Source organism: Gossypium arboreum, chromosome 11 (assembly GCF_025698485.1).
Source record: "Gossypium arboreum isolate Shixiya-1 chromosome 11, ASM2569848v2, whole genome shotgun sequence".
NCBI classification, from domain to species: domain Eukaryota; kingdom Viridiplantae; phylum Streptophyta; class Magnoliopsida; order Malvales; family Malvaceae; genus Gossypium; species Gossypium arboreum.
Window position 1 is genome coordinate 107,275,000 of NC_069080.1, and position 18,758 is coordinate 107,293,757.

General features: G+C 33.0%; 1 long non-coding RNA gene across 1 annotated transcript; it reads right to left on the reverse strand.

The window, feature by feature from the left end:
* Positions 1-8,249: 8,249 nt before the first annotated feature.
* On the reverse strand, positions 8,250-11,263 carry LOC128284137 (uncharacterized). The gene is made up of 3 exons (XR_008274465.1): positions 11,220-11,263; positions 10,326-10,409; positions 8,250-8,265 (listed from the first exon to the last, which is right to left on the reverse strand). It is a non-coding gene; the product is annotated as an uncharacterized LOC128284137 (long non-coding RNA).
* Positions 11,264-18,758: the final 7,495 nt, after the last annotated feature.

The window sequence follows — 18,758 nt, forward strand, 5'->3', positions numbered from 1 at the left end:
AAAAATTTCACAAAATAGAAATTAACGAGAGGGAAATGATTCGAACATAGATCATCAAGGACAACTCTACCACTATTTAATCATTATAATTGATATATATTTATTATCAAATGCGCGAAGATAACCTTAAAAAAAGGGACGTGACCGCTCTCAGTTCATTAACCCAATTTCTACTAACATGGTTTTTGAGATGTTACAAAGATAAAGCTGTAACACCCTTAACTCGTATCCGTCACCGGAATAGGGTTACAGAGTATTACGAGGGTTTACGGATCAAACAGATAGAAATTTCAAACGTTTCATTACATATCAATATTCATAATAAAACCAAGCAAAATCATATACATTGTCCCTTAATCGAGCCTTTAAGGCCCGAAATACATACTAGAAACAAGTCGGGACTAAATCGAAAACTCATAAAATTTTTTAGAATATTTAAAAATTTCAACACTGCAAGGGTCACATGGCCGTGTGACTCACACGGTCAGGAGACATGCCCGTGTGGGCATTCGAAATAGGGACACACGGTCGTGTCCAGCTCGTGTCTGTACCCGTGTTACTCTCTGACTTGGGTCACATGGTCAAGTCACACGCCCGTGTGCTAAGCCGTATGAGCATACTGACTTGCATTCTTAAGAAGATACAGGGGACACACGGCCGTGTCACTTGGCTGTGTGTCATACACGGCTGAGACACACGACCGTGTCTCTAACTTTTGTGGACAATAATGGGCCATTTTCTAAGCCACATTTCTTACCCAAATTTACACCAACTTAGCCTCCACAATTTACACATCAACAAGCCATAATAAGGCATTCAACACAAGCTAAAAATCAAGTCTCAAACATGCATTATCACTACATACAGACAATATACCCTTAGGTACCTCTGATGACAACTTAAAAATATGTCCACCTGTAACACCCTAACCTACATTCGTCGCCGGAATAGGGTTTCAAAGCATTTCCGATCAAACAGATATAATTTCAAAACATTTCATATTATATGATATTCAAGTCAAAACCAATCAAACGCATCCAAAACATGTCAAAACAATCATCCTAGGTGCCTAACCAATGTACCCTCATTGGTATCACAATTATATCATCAAATCATATCATCAAAGTATCATTCAAGTCCAAATTATAAACATGCCAAATTCAATCTATTTTGCCTATTTCATGTTCATTTAAACATTAACTTAAACATGCCATAATATAACCTTTAACATAAACACGTATTTATATGTATATAACCAACCAATATTAACTTATAATCTTATTTACAATCAATCCACAAAATGATTAATATTTAGACACCTCAGGTACATGCCAACACAAAAGGATAAAACATCACCACGTTTGAGTTTGAGACAATTGTTCGATGCTGAATCGACGATCAAATTAAGTACCTAACTTGCGCATGGAAAACAAAACCATACGCTGAGCATAAACTCAGTGGTATTTCTATAATCCAAATATAAAAAAAATATGAAATCACAAATATACAATCTAAATATTTCAATAACCATATCACATTTCATTTGTTTCACAATATCTCAATTCTCATATTTGCTATATAAATAGTTTTTCACAATATAATACACATATTATTTAAACAATAATTTTGTTCATTTCATATCCAATTCATGAATACTCAATTCATGTGTCTCAATCCATATTTCAATTCACTGTCCCATTTTCGTTTCACCTACAATATCATCTAACATCAATCATAATGCAATTTCAATTAATTACCCCTATTAACGTGACTCAGACTCGAATGGATACGCGGATCCAACCAAATATACAAGTTTGGCACCCAGTGTCTCATCGGATAATTCGAAGTAATAATTTGACACCCAGTGTCTCATCAGCTAAACCGAAGTAAATTGACACTCAGTGCCTCATCGAATATATCCGAAATAATAATTTGACACTTAGTGTCTCATTGACTCGAAGTTGAAAAAATCCTTGAACTCTTCTAATCCTATGGCATGCCATTTATATTAGACTCAGTCTGATACAGTTAATAGGGTTTAATTTCACATTTCAGATATAATCAGTATCCAATACTAATTTTTCATATAATCACTTAATTACACATATATTCATTTCAAGTCAGAAATCAATCCATTCAATATATATCTACTAATTCAATTCATTCAATCAATTATCAAATTATCAATTACTCACCTCAACACTTACCATATACAGTAAATAAAAATTTCAACAATTAATAACTAGATTTGGATTATAAAAATACAAATCGGAAATTCCGAGCTATTCCTCGTCGACTTTATCTTTTCCCATTTTAGTCGAGGGTTCCAGTACGATGTTAGCTACGAAATTAAAACAATTAAAATTCATCAATACAACACAATTTAATCTCATATTTAATATTTTAAATTTTTAACTCAATATTTACTTAAATTCTAATTTAGTCCCTAAACCGAGACTAACTTTATTACTTTACAATTAATCCTATATTTTTATACAAATTCCACTTTAAACTAAATTTAACCCCCTAATTTCACTTAAATCCTTAAATTTTGAATTTTCACAATTTAGTCCCTATTGATCAAAATTTACAATTTATTTTACAATTCAATCCTTTTTCATTTCTAACTTAAAAATCTATCAATTTAATCCCTAATACTAAAATTATTCAACATAGACCACTTAAAAACTCAATAATTTCTAAAATTTTGACATGGGTCGAGTAGTATTTAATACCGGAATTCCAAAAACATAGAATTACAAGGAAAATGGACTAAATTGACCAACCAATTGAGCTTTGAACAATTGAAAACCCTAGCTTGTCTTTCTCCTTCTTTCTTTCCTTTTTCTTTCTTTTTCCTTTTTGTTTCATTTTCTTTCTTTCTTTTCTATTCAATTTTCTTTTATTTCTTTGTTTTATATTATAATATAATATATAATATATATACTTAAACATTAAGTTTTAATATTATATAATATTATAATATATATTTTACTTTAAATTTTATACTAATATACTTATGTTGCACTCATTTATGAGCAATTGCATAATTACTTTTTAGTCCCTTTAATTTTTCTTTGATCTATAATTCAACTTTCACCCTTTATGCAATTTAGTTCTTTTACCTAATTACTCTTAATTCATGCAAATTCATCTAACCAAAACCTAATTAACCACACAACTAACTTCGTAATAAATATTTACGAGTCTAATTTATGAAAACAGAGCCTCGAAAATACATTTTTTGATACTTGTGACTATCGGGTTGTTACACCACCAATATCCAAACTTACCTAATTAATTTATCTAACCAAGTTACCAAAGTTCACTATAATTCAAATACATACATACATAAATCACACATATTAACATCACAAATTTACCTTAATCTCATACTAATATGTAAGTTGATTATATAAACATAATATTATTTATATAAACATAATATTATTCATATTATTTACATAAGCTAAACTTTGACCAAGGTTGAACAAAGGCCTATACATGCCATATAAATCGTATTTAATGTTTCAAAAACTACCAAGATAAGCTGGATATTGTGACTTGAGTGCTGATTAGATTGTCCAACCTTCTAAAAATCTACAAAGACATTAAACAATACAAATAAGCTTAATGAAGCTTAGTAAGTTTGACAGGTTAAATAAAAGAAATCTTACCGAACCTACTATATCAAGTCAAATAAATAAAATTATTATGTCATTTCCAGTCATTCACAACTTCCATTGATAAATACATCTGTATTCAAATCAATACAAAAATAAATAACATGTCTTTCAAATTCATTTAATAAATCACTTTACCGAAATTTTTTCATTCGAAGAACGACTTACGGATAAGAGTACATCGTTAACAGAAGCTCATAAGAGCTGGTCCTCCCAAATACATCAACAGAAGCTTGAAAGAGTTGAACAAAAGCTCATAAGAGCTAATTCACCTAATTACGCGAAACAGAAAGTAAAACACGAGAGTTCGAAACAAATGCTGAACCCCGATTTACTTGGGTAAAATGCTAATATCTCCCTCCAATGCCATCATACACCAAATTACGAATGTACTCAAATCTCGCATTCTAGTCAAACCGAATATCCAATTCAATATTATAATTCCAACAATAATTCATTTCCAACAATAGAATAAATGCATAATACCATTCATCAAATTTCTACAAATATTAAATTTTAGCCGTGCGAACTTAATTGGATTGAATTGTAGTATTTGTAGAAGTTCAGGGACTATTCTGCTATTTTTCCTTTTTTACGAGTATCTACGGGATCTTGATTTAAAATATAAAATTACTCATTCATTAGCATATATTTCATTTCCAATTCATTTTACAATTAATCCCATTTTATTTTTTGAATTTACACAATTAGTCCAAACTTTTACAATTTTTGCAATTTAATCCCTTAGTTAGTTAATCTATCAAATTAACTAATTTTCTCAATCAATAATCTATCAAAATTTTCTAGGCCTTCATACAGCCCCTAATAAACCCAAAATTCATGATCAAACCCTAATATTTTAACCTTTGCACAATTTAATCCTAATATCAATATTTAACAAAATCACTTTATAAATTCATCATACAACACAATCAAGTCTCTAAATCCATTTTATTCATAAAAAATATCTAATATTTATCAATGGAAACTTCTAAAATTTTTAATAAAATAAAAATAAAGGTAAGGTTTAGTTGGACCTAATTGCACCAATCTCAAAAACATAAAAATTACAAGAAATGGGTAAGAATTGAACTCACATGAAGCAAAAATTGAACTAGGTTAAACTCTCTCTCCTATGGCTATTTTGGCCGAAAATTGAAGAAGAAATGCTTAGAAACTTTCCAGTTTCAAATTTGTTTTATTTTAATTTCATTGAAATTACCATTTTGCCATTCTATGGCTTTATTTTATTATTTTATTTTATTATGCCGCCTCACCTTTTAATTTAGGTTTATTTATTTCTTCAGTCCTTCCCTATTTATTAATTAAGCCCTTTAATCACTTAATTATTATAATTAGCAAGTTTTGCACCTTTTTTTAATTTAGTCCTTTTTACTTAATTATCTATTGAAACGTTAAAATTTTTCAATGAAACTTTAATACCACTTTAATGACACTTCGTAAATATTTATAAAAATATTTATGGCTCGGTTTACAGAAACGAGATTTCGATACCTCACTTTCTAAAACCACTTGACCTAGGGTCTTAATACTTGAACCTAATAAATAATTAGAAAACTTAAATTACTAATTCAAAAACCTTTTTAAAACTATATTTGACTTGTAAATATTAATTAATAAAATTTACGAGCTTACTCACCGAATTTGGTGGTCTCGAACCACTGTTTTTGAAACCACTAAAAAATTAGGCTGTTACAAAAGCAAACGATAAAATTGATCTAAACCTTCTTGTGTATTCCCAAGGAAGCTTGATTGGAAGCCGAACATGGATGAACCGAAGAGAGAAAGAGAGCATGGAACCAAACTGGTTTGGGTAAATTTGAGGGTATGTTTCATATAGTGGTCATGTAACACTTCAAACTCGGTCTAAACGTTATGGCCGAATCTGGTGATGTCACATGGAAGGGATTTTGAAAACGGAACTAACTCGGTAAAAACCTTAAGCTTATAAACCTTTAATTGCTTTCATTTATTTCAAAAAATATGTTTAATTAATCGACTTGCCTTAAAACGCATCAATTTAGCGGAAGCTTAGAAAAACGTTGTGTTTAAGAAAAACAACTCATATTTTTAGAAAAGCAATACTTTTGGTGAAACCATCATAAAAATAAGCAGGTTAAACCAAAACCCAAAGCCAAAGCCAAACAATTAAAAAGTCTACACAGTCTTAGAAAATACAGACTCTCATTCGTAATGCCAAACTTAAACAAAACTATAACCCAAATAAAACCAATGATAACGTGTGGTCACCGTCAAGTCCTCCGCTGCACCAATCTGCCTAACTCTGTGGATTACCTGTACAGATTAAATAGAAAGGAGTGAGTTTACGTAAACTCAGTGTGTAACCCCACAAAATTAAGCATGCACACAATAGAAAATCAAAATCAGATAGATACAGATTCGGGCTTAAGCCCATTACAGATACAGATTTGTGTAAACCAGAATCAAAATTAGATGTTGTAACACCCCTTACCCGAATTCAACACCGTAATAGGGTACGAGGCATTACCAGACTTACAACAAAACATCCAATCACATTTCCATTCACAAAACTTGCATAAAATTTAAAACTTTTATACATTCATCCACATTGTCCCTTATAAGGTTCTACGATACCTTAAAACATGCTTAAAAGGGGTTCGGGACTAAACCAATAACCCGAGAAAACTTTATAAAACTTAGAAAATTTTCACCACTGTAAGGGTCACACCCCCGTGTGCCCAGCCCGTGTCACTCACACGGCCAATAGACACGCTTGTGTCTCAGGCTGTGTGGATACAAGGCAAACATACTGACTACATCACATGGCCAGACCGCACGCCTGTGTGTCTAGCCCGTGTGCCTTGCACACGCCCGTGTCCAGGCCATGTGCTAGGCTGTGCCAAAATTAAGGGGTATTCTGTTTCTGACGTCAGCAACAATTTAGGGCCACACGACTAAGGCACACACCCGTGTCCTTAGCCCATGTGGCGAATTAAATTCCAAAATTAAAGTGCAGACTTCACACAGTAAGGGAACATGCCCATGTCCCTAAACCGTGTCCCTCACATGGCCAAGACACACGACCGTGTCTCAGCTCGTGTGGTCAGTTTTGAGGCTATTTTCCAAGCCATTTGCCACCCTCAAATTCAAACACACAAGTACACTTTCATTAACCATTAACATGGCACAATTCAAAGTATTCAATAGGCTATCAAACAACCTCAATCAAGCTTATTCCCTACCAATTCTAACATCAACAAATTCCAAAACATCAAAGATACATCATGCCATAAATTTCATATCACATTCAATTATGCACATCTAAGACTAAATCCTTAAACATACCAATTAGCAATTCAACTATGAACCATATTAACAAGGAACATTACACACCTACATATATAGGTTATCAAACACATACTTTAGGCCAACATAAATGGCCAATACGCATCATTACTTACAAGCCAAATCACATGGCTAAAATCACAACTCAAAACGTATCGTCTTAACAATAGCCTATACATGCCATGTATGTAACACCCCGTACCCGAGACCGTTGTCGGAGTCGAACACGAGGTGCTAACCGACTTAATTAATTTACTTTCACAGTCCATAAAAATTTTTCCAGGCAAGCTGGTTACTGCATCACTGTCGCCTTAAAAATCATATCTTGAGTTTCAAAGCTAGAAAATCAGTTTTGTAATTTTTCCCTGAAACTAGACTCATATGTCCATCTACACATTGTTTTCTAGAATTTTTGGTCGGGCCAATTAGTACAGTTTATTAGTTAAAGTCTCCCCTAATCCAGGGTTCGACTACACTGACCTTCACGCATTACGAATTGGATATCTCCCTATACAGGGCTTCAATACTGATTCCGTTTGTTTCTATAGAAACTAGACTCAAGGAGGAATCTATACATATATGGCATGACTCCTAATTATCTCTGGTTAATTTATAGTGAATTTCCAAAGTCGGAACAGGGATTCCAGAAACCGTTCTGGCCCTGTTTCACGAGAACCTAAACATATTTTAATATACAACTCATATGACCGTTTCGTTTCTTCCATATGAAAGTAGATTCATCAAGGTTCATTTACATAATTTATTCACTATTTAATTCCATTCCTATAATTTTTAGTGATTTTCCAAATCCACACCACTGCTGCTGACAGCATCTGCCTTTGAGGTAGACTTTACCTATTTCATAATTTCCATGATTCAATTAGCCCTTTTTGCAAACATGGCACAAAGAATGATCATGATTAACCATTCCAATGGCTAATCGTTTCCAAACATTTCCATACCTCTTAACGGACGACATACAAAACGATTATAATGCTATGATCAAGTATACTTAAGCCATTTTCGCATGGCTATCCAAATTTATACAAAATCCAAGGGGTCTATGACCAACAAACGAAAGAGTAGTCCTATACATTGACCAAAATATCCTCTCACTACTAGTCTATTCTATACATGCCATAAGATATTCCAAAACGTAGCAGTACCAAACAGTGGGTAGTGATAATGTGACTAGTTGCTGACGATCCCCGAGCCGGTAGCTTCCAAATGAGATCTATAAAACAGAGGAAACAAAGTACACGGAGTAAGCATTAAAATGCTTAGTAAGTTTCAAGCAGTGTCAACAGATAACAATCAACTTATAACATAATTGTTCGTATTTTTACTTCACTCTTCCTTCGGGCATACCAACCCTTTTTCCGAATATGCACGTCTCATCATATGTAATAGGCAGATAAATTCTCACTTGACGGTGACCTCTTATGATCATAGGTGCATTACCTATTTTTACCTGACTTTCCACATTGACCAAATGCACAATAATCATAGAACAGTCTTATTGCTTTACTCACATGTGCATCACATGACGACCTTGTGATTTAGTCTAAGTCAAACTTAAATATAATCTCAAATACATACCTGACCAACTTAACGCATTGAACGTATTTATTACTAATTGTCACTGTGAAGTCGCATAATCTTACGCTTTACTTGAATCTTCAGCAAAACCTTTAGTTCGGGGCTTACCCGGACAAAATCTCCACACGTAGTCATCGGGTCATTAGAGCTCGGATGTAGTACGAGCACGAAGCCTACGGTCATTAATCAGTGATAATATTCTCGCATAAAGCCTGCGGGGTTTTAACCCGGATATAGTACTGACACAAATGGCCTTCGGGACTTATCACATTTATACACTTCCACATCCATCACTTTGGCACTCGGCCCTATCACATATATACACTTTCACATTCATCACATTGGCCATTAGGCCTTATCACATATATATACACCTTCTCATTCATCACATCGGCCATTAGGCCTTATCACATATATATACACTTTCACATTCATCCCATCGGCCATTAGGCCTTATCACATATATACACACTTTCACATTCATCACATCGGCCATTAGGCCTTATCACATATATACACACTTTCACATTCATCACATCGGCCATTAGGCCTTATCACATATATATATACTTTCACATTCATCACATCGGCCATTAGGCCTTATCACATATATACACACTTTCACATTCATCACATCGGCCATTAGGCCTTATCACATATATATATACTTTCACATTCATCACACTTTCACATTCATCACATCGGCCATTAGGCCTTATCACATATATATACACTTTCACATTCATCACACTTTCACATTCATCACATCGGCCATTAGGCCTTATCACATATATATACACTTTCACATTCATCACATCGGCCATTAGGCCTTATCACATATATATACACTTTCACATTCATCACATCGGCCATTAGGCCTTATCACATATATATATCTCATACATATTTCATATTTTTCTTGTACATCAATTTCAGCAATAGCTTATAAGCAACTCAAATAGTTTCATCAAAGTTTACAACAAAATCACATATTCACTACAAGCAGTTTTCCTGAGCAACAGTCACTAAATTGTTTATAACTGGAGCTACAAAACTCAAAATCAATTGCCGTTAATTTTCCCCGAATGTAGACTCATGTATCTTTCATCCATAAAATTTTCAGAATTTTAGGTGTGGCCAATCAATACCAGATTTTTCTTAAAGTTTCCCCTGTTTCACTGTTTGACTAACCTGACCAGTCTTCACTACAAATCAAAATTCTCATTGTACAGAATTCAAAGTATGTTCTACTTGATTTCATTTGAAACTAGACTCATTAAGGAGTCTAAGCATATAAACTTTATCTTGTAACCATTTTTGTACAAATTATAGTGATTTTCTTAAAACCGAACAGGGGATTTCGGAGTCATTCTGACACTGTCTCACACAACTTTAAATATCTCTTTATAGGAAATTTCCTTACTTACACGGTCTCTTTTATAAGAAACTAGACTAATTAAGCTTTGATTTCATATTTTATTCAGCCTATAATTCCACACCAAACATTTATAGTGATTTTCTAAAATCACGTTACTGCTGCTGTCTTGAGCAAATTATTACAATTTGTTCTTAAATTTCCAAGTCCAAACACTTAGGAACTTACCATTTATCATGGCCACATCATATCTTATTAAATCAACTCATTATATCCTATTATAGTTGAATTTACTCAACATTTAATCACTTAAAACTTACCTCGGAAGTTGCCGAACGATTACGATGGCTATTCGATCACCTCTTTCTTTCCCTTATCCAACTTTGATCCTCTAGGCTCTTGAGCTAGATCAAACAATTTACTTCCCAAATTAAACATAGTCATACGACATCCATATACATTTTATACTAGCCGAAATGTACCATCAAGATATACTTTACTCAAATAATTTACATTGGCCGATCATGTATAATGTTTTGTAACTTAATAAACTTATCATACATTATGTATTCATAATATTTGTGCAGCCAATTATCCATGGTCATACACACACAATAAAAAATAAATACCAAATTTTCATATCCTTTAGGCCCTAAGCTGAATACGCTTGTCATGTTCACCTACATTTTTTCAAGTACAACATTCTCATATTCGGCATTAGTATCAAGCATAATAGCTAATTCTTCCCACCATTTCATCAATGCAATCATACCATCACAAATCAACTTAAAATAACCATATCTAATAATCAAATACCTATAGCATTGCACATTTCTCACATAGCAAGTACAACTAAATTCATTATTAATATATATATATATATATCTAAACACTTAACTACAAGATTTAATCACCATTATCAAATCATAAAACAGCTTATAACCATCATCCAGATTTACTTCACATAAACCGAAATAACCATTACATCATCTTTAAAACACTTAGCATTTTACCCATTTAATCAAGCCAACTCTCAAGACCATTCCATCACACAAATTATACCATAAATCATACTTACAATTTCAGTTAATGCATGACCGAAACTCACCATCATCAACATCATTATCAAACCAAAACCAAAACACGTCTATCATCCGTATACCAAGCTTACCAAAACAAACTACTATGAGTTTCAAGAATCATTCAATACATACCTCATTCTAGCTATCTTCTAAGCCAAAAATCAAGGCAACCAAACTTTCTTCTTTCTTTCCTTTTTCTGTCAAGAGGAACAAAGAGGATGAAGCCTCTTTTTTTTCTTCTAGGTACGGCAAGATGGGGAAAAGAAGGATGACACACCTTGTTTCTATCACTCTCCCATTCTTTTAATTATTCTTTCTTCCATACTATAAAGCCATTAACTATTGTCATGCTAAAATAAAATGCATATAATATCTATCAACCATCATTATGGCGGCCACTAAATTAAAGTGGTCCATTTGACATGCAAGTCCCTCATGTCAATAACTCATGCATTATTTGGCCACTTTAAATTTCACCTATCACATTTTCAAGTCCTATCTCATGGGTCCTTTCTTATAAATTAGCACCTAATTGATAAAATCAAGGCACGAAATATTCACACATACAAATTCCACATACAATAAGCACAGAATATAACATCTAATTATTTTTGTGACTCGGTTTTGTGGTCCCGAAACCACTTTCCGACTAGAGTCACATTAGGGGTGTCACAATGTACCAAGCCTCAAAGTGCAAAAAATACCGAAAATCAATGGCCGGATAGTGTGATATGATCTCCGTTGACTTCCAACCTGAGTAATCATCCGAAATACTACAAAGCATAGAAAAATAACATAAAGTAAGCTTCACAGCTTAGTAAGTTCGTAATTCAAAGAAATAAAGCTTATAACTTCAATTTATAAGCATAAACCATTTAAGTCAATCCAACATGTCTTTGCCCTAGCCTAAACAACATTAGCTTTTAAATTTTAAACATCACATGAACTAGCAAATTATCATAAAGCATTATGACATAAGTTTACATTACTTATGTGTATTCACATATCAAGCACATAGCTAACTATCTTTAAATCATCCAAAAACTCATTCTTTTCCATGCTTTCAATAGCAATTCAAATCTAAGAATTTGCCAATCTTTACCCTTTTCTCATAACCATTAAGCCACAATTTAAATGAGTAAAAATGGAGCATATCACAACTTATTTTGACCCAAAAGCCTAACATGTAATCATCAATCAAATTGATTATTCAATCACTATTCAAGTAATATAACATAATATATTACCAAACCATTAATCACATTATTATTACATATTCATTTCCACAATGATCATGAACTCACCATTTTCATAGATTCAATACTCAATTGAATTTCCGTACATACATGTACCATCTTGTACTAATTTTCGTACATACCTGTACCATCTCATACCAATCTCATACTCAATCACATCTTTCATTTACCCGTTGAACCATTCGAAATAAGAGTCGAATACTCAAGAGTTTCACACGATAAGTACCTATACCATGGCCCAAAACTAACTCAAGGTAAATTATCACCGAAGTACCTATACCATGGCCCGAAGCCAAATCAAGGTAACTTTACCCGAAGTACCTATACAATGTCCCGAAGCCAAATCAACGTAACTTTACTTGGAGTACCTATACAATGTCCCGAAGCCAACTCAAGGCAAATCGCACCCGAAGTGCCGATATCAATACCCTAATGACATTTCAATAGCATCCTAAACTATTCCTAAGGTTCAATCGGGACTTTCTAATACCAAACCGTAGTCGCGATCGTTATCGCTCATCATCGAGTCTTTGACGATTCCTTAACGAATCATTGTCGAATCTCTATCAAACAATTCAATATTATCAAACATACAATTTATGCATCAATGCATTTAAATACAACATTAAATAAGTTCATTACATACGAACTTACCTGGATCATCAAAATGTTGAAATGGATCGACTAGTCCGAAACTTTATTTTTCTCTCGATATAGACTCGTACGAGGCTTAACTTGATCTAATCAATCAAATTCAGCTATTTCAATTCATATTCTATTCATTTTAACTCAATTTCATATTTTGGTAAAATTACTATTTTACCCCCTAAAGTTTCACAATTTTACAATTTAGTCCCTAAGCTCGTAAAATGAAATTCATTCAATTTTGGCCAAACCCAAGACTAGCAAAATTTAATACAACCTCATAGCAGCCCATATTTTCACTTATTTCACACTTTTAACCACAACATTTCACATTTTCTCAATTTAATCCCTAATTGACATTTTTTGTCAAAACTCACTTTATAAAACTTGTTAATCTAGCTTCAAATATTAATAATCTATCATAAAACATCTAAATAACCAAGCATTCAACAATGGCATCATTACAAATCTATAACAATTTCGAAAATAAAGATACAGGCTAGCTAGATTAAGCTGTAACGAGCTCAAAAATGTAAAAATTATTAAAAATGGGAATAAAAAACCATACCATGCAATCCAATTTCCATGGCCGAATGTAAAAGCTTCCATGGCTGCCATTCTTTCTCAATTATCGGTTGCCAAAATGATAGTGGAAGATGATACATAATTTGTTTTATTCATTTTAACATTAATTTCCAATTTACTATTTTAACCTTTTAATTTAAAACAAATTTCAACAATACCAACTACCATAAATGTCCACTAACACTTAAATGGTATAATTATAACATAAGTGCCTCCACTTTAATAAATCATAGCTATTAGACACCTTAACTAATGCACACAAGTTTTACATTTTACGCGATTTAGTCCTTTTTGCTTAATTAGCTATCGAAAACGATAAAATTTTTCAACGAAACTTTAATACCATCTTATTGCCACTCCATAAATATTTTTAAAATCACAATATCAAAAACATTTTTAAAATAAAAATTAACTCTTAAATATTAAATAAAATATGTAAAAACTTACTTGTCGGATTTGGTGGCCCCGAAACCACTGTTTCGATTAACCCTAAAAATAGGCTATTACAGATGTCTTACCCCCGTCCTCTACACATTGTCTCTGACCATCCCTACACACCATGTGGGGTTTAAAACACCCACCCAGCCCTACACATCATGTTATGCCGATGCGGCACATAACAGATATAATGTAGCCGTGTTGCCAAATAATAGGCACAAATGCCTTTCAAAACACTTCCTCCAATATACATCATCCCATCCCCAATATCAGATAACATAATCATACATATAGAATTAACAGATATATCATACTTAACATGCTCTTATAATTAGATAACAAATAAACAAACATAAGCATGCTCAAAACCATATCTCAGTCTAACATAATGCTTGGTTTTAGGGTTAGATAGCGTTTATCAACCCTACGGTAGGCCCACAATCAATTAGGATGACCCGTGCAACCCTATAAAAAATCTTAGTATAATGGGTCCACATGCCCGTGTGGGCCCACACGCCCTGATCGGCCTGTCCCAAAGTTCACACGCTCGTGTGACATACCCATGTGGGCCCACAAGCTCGTGTGACCCACATGGCCACACTCCAGCCATCACACGGTCGTGTCTTATGGATGGCCTGGCCTTCATCAATCATACGACCGTGTCGCCGCACACGGCCTACCACACGGCAGTGTGGCATCGATAGTGGGGTTTTTTGGCTTTCTTTGAATCTCATTTTTCTGCGTTTCGGGTACACACCTGGTATCGTTTTGATGCAAAAACCCTCCCAAATAGACCAGCACCTAAAATTTAGACCACAAACTTTCCAAAATCAGTTTAAATCCACGATTAGCCTGAAATCACAAAATCGACAATATTTCAAATCAAACATTCAACACTCACCTTACAGCCCCGAACAGTTCGATTACAATTTTGAGCGAGGAGAGTCCCTAACTTCTTGATTTGGTGCTGCCAAAACAGACAATAAGGTTCCAATCGAAAGATTTCGAAAAGGCAATAACTGATTTAAAGAACCCTTACTCGAACAAACCAATCTATGTCCACATACCTTAATCGAGCGAGGAAACCCCTAAAACCAAAAAATATTAACGGTGGAACTAAAAGTGGTGAGAAAAATTAAAGAAATAAGAGAAGTCGAAATTTTGCCAAGAAAGAAGAAAAATAACGTTAGATATCCAACAGAGGGATTTTTGAGGAAAAAGGATGAGTTTCACTCAAATCCTACTATACCACAATCCTAACCACCGACTACTCAGATTTCAACCACAACCGAACTCTATCACAGAGCCGGGCGAAAATAATACCCACACTCGCGTAGGGATTTGAACACAGGACTTCCATCACACCAACACCCTTACCACTTGAACTAGCAGGCTCATTCTGATATGAATTTACAGGTAATTAAATATAAGCCCACTGAACAGAGATAGGGATTAATTCCAAAAATAACAAAATTTTCCAAAGCTAAGGCTTGAACTTAGGACCTCAACGCACACCCAGAACACTTAACTATTGAAGCAAATACACAGTTGTGTCAAAATTTTATAGAAGCAGACATAAGAATTTTGGGGCGTTACAGGTAATTTTAGTCATTAAGAGTGTAGATCTCGTTTGAAGAATTCGTGAAACAACGTAGTTTCGAGAGGGCAAAAATGTTGCAGGTAAGATAGATAAGGTGGTCATTGAGAGATCCAAATTGGTTCGTTAAAGCGATGATGGACGATAATAGTGCGTAATTGTGGGGTGAGAATATGCAAAGTAATTTTTATTTTGGTTTCATCTTTCGCCTGTTCTTTTTTCATAAACATAAAAAATTAACAAATGGAAAACATAGAAAAACTACGTTAAAAAATGTGGAGAAGGGGGAAAATAGAGGAAGAAGTAGAAGAGAATGGAAAAAGAAAAGAAAAAAAGAAAAGTTAAAAAAATATAAAAGAAAAAAATTAAATTGCTTAAAATGAAACAATATGGGCACCGATTGTATAATTTAACCTAAAATTTTTGTTTGAAATGATGATTTAATGTGCCACGTCAACTTACCATTACACCACTAGCGACAATTAATAGTTCAGTGACTAAAATGTTACAATACATTAACGTAAGTGACTAAAATGTAACATTTCAAACATAAATAACTAAAATATAACCCGAGGTAAACAAAAGTGACTATTTTGATAGTTTACCCTTCTTTTTCTTTCTTTATCACACTTTTCAATTATATTTCCCTTTAAAGGTCGACATTATAACCTCTCATCGACTCAATTTCCACACCAAGTTCTTCACCATTTGTTTCTTAGTCAAACAAGAAAGTCTAGTTTAAAACTACTTCTTGTTTAGATTCATTAGAGTTTCATTAAACTTTAGAGTTTTATTTGGATGCAATTAAGGTAGTCCATAGAAAGGCCTCTTCATTTTTTATTAGACACAATTGTTTTCATTAATAAAGTTTTCAACTCTAAGAGTTTCTTTGTGTAAGATTTTTTCTTATGATTTTCTTCTCGATTTTCTTCAAGGAATCATGGGAATTTAGTGTTCATCCTCCAATTTAACAATGATTATTTCTTGGAGGGTTGATTAGAGTCATTAATTGAGTTTGTTGGGGTTTATATCTCAAATAGTTTAATTTGACACTTATTCATCTGTCCATCATATCCATTGGTTTACTCAATCCATCTTCTACTTTTAAATTTTGTTTATTTATTATTTTGAATATTTATTCTTAGTTCTTAAATTTCTTCTTTTAATGTTTTTGTTTTCTTCAATTTTTAAATTTGTTTATTTCTTCTTTTCAGGTCAGATCCAAATCTTTCTTTATCGAATCGAACAACTTGAATTCAATCTTCTTTTGCTCTTTTCTTTATCATATATCTAAAAATATTTTTGATTTTTTTATGTATTTATTTGAATTGCTCAATTTTTTATATATAATATTAGGGGTGAGAATAGGCTAACACAATCTAAACTTATACAAAATGATTTGTTCACTCACTTATTTTTTATTCATTTAAAATGTAACAAATATTGTTAAAATTTTTATATATACATGATGTAATCGGAAATATTCACAATTTACTTGGTTTTTAATATATTATTTCATCATATTAAGGAAAAACTAACAAAGAAGTGTATTTTTAAATTATTTGGGTTAATATACATATATTTTACTCCATGAATTTAGCCATTTGTATGAATTTTTTATAAAAATAACATTAAAATATTAATTAATTATGAAAATGACATGGATGAAAAATTATATACGAAAATGACTTGTTTGCAACAGTGAAAGTTGGTGTTGCCTGACCAATCAATGGTACCACCCTCTTTTCCAGTTTAATCATTACCCAATCATTAGTTTTTTTTAAAAAAAATAACTTTTTTGTGCCGCCACTGTGTTAGGCTACACCCGTACGTATTTTTCAAAATAGACGTGAAAAATATAGGTATTCACAATGGAAAAAATAATTTATCAATAGTCTGGTAGCACTGCTAATTTTTTAAAAAATCTTTTTTAATTGGTGCTGCCACGCTGTCAGGTGATATCAATGGCAGATTGTCAGAAAAAATTTCAATAGGTGTTATCAATGTGTTAGGCAGCATTAGTGTTTTTCGAAAAAAAAAGTTGTGAAGAGAAAAACAGAGACTAAACAAAATAAATTTATTAGTGGTGTCGTCGACATGTCAGGCAGCATCGATAATCCGACATACTGTTAGGCGGCACCACTCAAACTAAATAACCTCACTCTGACCAAAAAATTGTATCTAATGTTTTGGATTTTGTTGAAGTTTTTGGTGTCTTTTTATGTGAGAAAGGGAGAAAAAAAGGGAAGATTTATGTTTAGTAGGAGGGGAGAAAGCAGGGAAAAAAGAAAAAAGATTTGTGTTTTAAATTTCAAAAATAAGTTTGAGTTTATAAGGCTAGTTATTTTTTGTATGTAATTATTATTTGAATCTTGTTAGCAAATAAGAATGTGATTTAATAAGAATGTAAAACTTAAAGATAGGAAACAAAAGATTAGTGCAAAAATAGCTTGACGTTGTGGGAGGAGGATGTCCAAACTATTCTACAAATTTCCAATTTCACCAAATCTTATCAAATTTACCGAGATGAAACTTGAAGATAATGAAGACTTGGAGACAATGATCACACTTTATTGCTTAAGTGGGAACGTGAACGTTGAACCAGTTCAGTTGTTTGTTGAGTTAGCAAATGTGAAGTTTGTTCAAAATGTATATTCATTAAGTCAACAATATAGAGTTCAAGACCTGTTTACGGATATTCTAAGAGTCTCTATTGATAGGCAATCGTTTGTAAACAAATTTGACTTTGATCTGAACGTTGGATGGCAAAACAGTGCGACTATTAAGGGACATCGACATGGGTAAAAAATCCACACCATGGTTCAACTATGTATAATAACCCTAATTCGGGTCCTCGTTTACAGATACTTCTAGAGGTGATTGGTACTAGTGCAAATGTGAAGAATGACCCGATAATGATGGTCATTCATATCAAGAGGGTGGAGATTTTAGTGACCTTGACTTGGATGAGGTCCCGGATGTTATCGACGATGAAAGTGCAGACGAGGGTGAAAATGTACACGCCCCTTCGGTCAAGAACCTGAGTCATGACATTGTTATGTGCAATGACCCTAGGCCCACATGTTGAGCGTAGATCCCTATGCGATACATGCATTTGAGTTCCTTGAGTACCCAAATATAATACCTTCT